This window comes from Eurypyga helias, unplaced genomic scaffold (genome assembly GCF_000690775.1).
Source record: "Eurypyga helias isolate BGI_N326 unplaced genomic scaffold, ASM69077v1 scaffold15263, whole genome shotgun sequence".
Lineage (NCBI taxonomy): Eukaryota > Metazoa > Chordata > Aves > Eurypygiformes > Eurypygidae > Eurypyga > Eurypyga helias.
In genome coordinates this window covers 41,134-45,495 of record NW_010243222.1, presented here as the reverse complement: position 1 = coordinate 45,495, position 4,362 = coordinate 41,134, and positions in this window count along the sequence as shown.

Here is a 4,362-nt window from a genome sequence, read left to right as displayed (position 1 = left end):
TTGCAGCGTGAACGACTGTTCTCCAGTCCCAGCAATCTGCAGTATAGAACAGTGGCTTTTGGCAGGAAATGCCTTACACTATTTCTTCTTTGTTTCAGGTAGTTTCAGTCCCCACTGTCAGAGTGAAAGCCATGTTTTAGTCATTGTTTTTACTAATTCTCCCTTAAATACACTGCAATACGTGGCTGCAGTTCTGCACTTTCCTTCACACGTTGCTGCGCTCAGGGGCACCTTGCCTCCAGCATGACCCGAGGGTGACACCAGAAGGTCACATGCAGGGACAGTCCATTGCTACCAGCCTACGACTCAACGTTTGGATGTCTGCAAATTCGAGGAAAATTATTTAAGGCAGTTGAGCATGTTGGGTCTCCACTCCTTAGGAAGCCAGTAGGAGGGAAAGCCCTGTGACTCCCCCAGTAACTGACTCTTCCTGCTTTGGGATTCTTGAACAGGAGAAGCCAAACTCTAGCTCAGCATGGGCTGAGCTAAATTCCTTTCCCGAAATCCTTGTGCCCATTTACTCCCCTGGGAGACCTAGCAGACCACTTGGGAAAAAGTCTCTCCAAGGCAGGGACTTCTTGCAGAACACTCTTATCCAAGAGCTCGTGCCACTTTCTGCTGCAAAATTTTCTTCCCAGACAATGGAGCCGACAGGGAGGTGGATGAATTTCTTTGTACTGCCTTTAAAATGCATGCGAAATTGCCAGTCCCTTCTATTGCCAGGCTTGTCAGTGGTTTTAGATGGGAAAGACTCTGCTATTAAGAGATACAGAACAGGCTCTGAAGGAAAGGCAACCCTACTCCAGCCAATTATCTTCTACTGAAACGGGATTCTGCGAACACGAGCCGAGCTGGGCATTACATCCTTGCTCACACGCAGCTGAACGGGCTCAGGCTGAGCTCCCAGAAACGATAAAGCACTCCTTTCTTATTCATCTCCATCTGCTCTCCCACCAGGTTTTACCTCCATGTTGGTGAGAATTACAACGCACAAAGCTCCAAATGTTCCTAATTGTGCCAATTTCAGCCTACAAATCCTGCGTGTCACTTGGGGAGATGATCATTTTCCCTTTGGTCCGAACCAGAGACCTGCTGCAGGCTGGCAGCTCTGCCGGGAGCACAGCCGGTGCCTTCAGCACGGGCACTTTGCTTGGCATTCCGGGTGGGCTGGGGCAGGCGGCCGCCCTTGCTCAGCCAGCACCAAAGCCATGCTGCACCTACACCCACACGTACACCCACGCCTACACCTGGGCCACAGCTGCGAGGCAGGGCACCGCAGCAGCAGTTCATACCAGCTTGCTTCTGTGGAGAAGTGTCATCAATAAATAAAGAGATAAATGGATCGTGCAATGAGAAGATGCTCAGCTGAAAAGGGAGTGGGCGGAGCACAGCTTATTTAGTCATTCCAAAGTAAACCTCGCTAATTACTTTCAGGTCCTACTTGTAGTGCTGTGATTTTCATGTTGTTTTCCTCAGTGGAATGGATTGCCTTGAGGTAAACAAGCACTGTACAGCTTCAATGTCTTTATTTTCCTACAGAGAAAAAAAATTATTCTTTGTGCAGAAAAACGTGAAAGAAAGGTGCTGGATATGGGCTGTTGCTCTGCCATGGTACTTAATTACATCTCCCCGAAATAGTGTTTGAGCCTCTAACCTCACAGTTTTCCTGGGAGGGAGTGAAATACAATTCTCATTTTGCAGAGGATAGGGACAGATGATCAGATGACCTGGGTGGGATTACCCAGGATGCTGACACTTGAGTTAGAAGCTGAAAAGTACTTCCTCGGATATGCTGCACCAGGCTTTCTGTAGGGAAGAACTGACATATAAACACCCTGAGAAAATATCCACAGTGAACCGACACATGGCGAGGATCGACATGACCTTGTGATCTGAATACTGCATTTTCATGGACCAGATTTTGCAAGTGGAGCCATGCACAGCACCCCGCATGTTTATCCCGAAATACCCGGTTCCACAGCCTGGAACCAGTGCAAGTCATTCTCATGTTTTTTGCTAAGAGGCGTTTGAGTATGTTTGTTACTTCTCACAACAGCAATTTCATCCAGCAGAACCCTTTGTCATTTAAGAGGAGTGTGACCCTTTGCCACCCAGAGCCTCTCCACAGGCCATTGGAGCTGGACCACGGCCACTTTCCATCCCCATCTTCATTTCAGTCACTCGCAGCCTTCCCCATCACAGCAGGACGATTTATGAAAGCAAAAGTCTCTCCATTGAATTTTTTCTTGGAGGACTTTATGCTTGTTCATACCAGCTCACTTATTCCAGGGTCTTCAGAGAAGGGGATGTGCATAGGTTGTCACATTTTATTGCCAAATGAAGCACTTTTGCGCTGGATATCCAGCACCGTTTCTGAGAGGTAACTCGGCTCCGAGGGATCCCTTTTTTCTCCTTTCCTAGACTGCAGTCTTGGTGAGCTGTGTCCCTTGCCTGAGAAAGGAGAACTTCCCAAATCAGGAGTGGGAATCAGCTCTGGCCAATCGCCTTTATAGAGCTTGGTACAAATGTACCTGACAGGTTTTCCGTGACTTCTCTAATGTATCTGCAATTATTTCTAATTCAGTGTGCCAGACACAAAGCAGAGATCAGCTGTAGTACAGATAGGTCATCCCCAGCAAAATGCTCAAGTGGATTATAGGCACATAATTCTACGCGGTGAGAAAGGACAAAATTATATTGTAAAAGTTCATGTTATTTCCTATTTCCTGTGACTATCAAATGACTGTAAAGTAAAACCAAGGCAAAGTGACCATGGGACAGGCTATCAGTTCAGGGTGTGAAATCTGACTTATGAAACCCCTGAAGATTTGCTCTTGGCACGGAAGATTCGGCTGATAGAGCAGAGACAAGACATACAGAGGAGGCAATCATGTCACAGTCCACCAGGAGGTGGAAAAGAGCACTGCCAGCTTCAGGTAATGTGGTTTTTCTCCTTTGCAGGGGATCCTATACCAGGAGGAAAAGGCAGACAGGCTGTTCTGGAGCCAAGTCCCATTGGCAGAGGTATGCGAGTTGCTGGGGACACTCTGTTGTGCCTTTTTTTCCTTAGTTTGAAGAAAACTACTCTGGGATGACGGAAAGATGCACTAGAGTAAAAACTGCTCTGACGTTTTGGAAAAAATAACAAAACAAAAAAAACCCCTAGTCTGATTTTACCAGCAGCTACCCATGTTCAAATGGGAACGGAGTGCCCTGTTCCTTTAGTAAGTGGTGCAGAAGATAAAATATTATTTGAAAGGAAAAGTGAAATAAGAAGCCTGGAAAAGCTTCGGAAGACTCCCTGAAGGCAGGGATGACATAAGCCTTGAAATACCCAGTGGGAAAACCCATCTGTAAACAACAGCTTGCTTTTTCTGAAAGAGTGACCAGAGAACAGGAGGTGTTCTGTGGGTTACATTTGTATTCTGAAGATGTTGGGGTTTTTCACTGAAAATCTGAATGAAAGCCAGGACATAAATGTAATCAATACCAACCTGAAATTTTAGCTATGGACAATAAATTTTACTCCATAAAATAAAAATAATAATTAAAAGAAAAAAATTGTTCTCCTTAGGAAGCCAATATTTATCTACAAACCCAGAATTTTCAACTTCAGTCTCCCAAGCCAGGCTGCAGCTACTGAGCATGACTGCTGCCAACTCATGGAGCTGGAGGAGGCAAACGACTTCAGAGGACACAGCCCTATACAGGGATCACATATTTCAAGGAGGAAATTCACAGTAGAACAACAGCGAGAAGCAGAAACCAGCCTCATCTCAGGTACATGGAAAGGAGCTCTAGAAGAAGCTCACCCTGACAGTGTTCCTTGCATTCATCTGACCAGCACAACCACAACATCCCTTTACCTGTCTTCTAGCCCAGGCTAGAATCCCACTGGGATGCTTTTTTCCTTATAATTCTCAGTCTCTTTCAAAAGCTCTTATTAATTCTGGGATTTTTGTTTGGGGTTTTTGTGGGTGTGGTTTGGGGTTTTTTGGGGGGGTGGGAGGGGAGTGGTATAGCAGCGGTGTTGGCTTGGTTGGGTGTTATTTTTTAAATGTTTCTTCAAATATCTCAGTGCTTCAGGGGCTAAGTTTTTGAAACACTGATGACTATTCCAGCTTGGGTTAGTTTGCATTCCTATTATGAAAAACATTTCTTGCATTCATTTCCTTCTCTCTTTTCAACTGCACTTCATTCAGCTCTGCTCCAAGAAAAGCAGAATTAGCCAATGTTTTATTTTCTGTCCTTAACATTATTGCCGCATCCCCAGCTGCACCCATGAAAATTCCTGGCTTGAAGTGTTGGCAGGATGCTTCCATGAGCACCCTTCTGTACACCCCTGCAGTGGGGTGCTGAGGG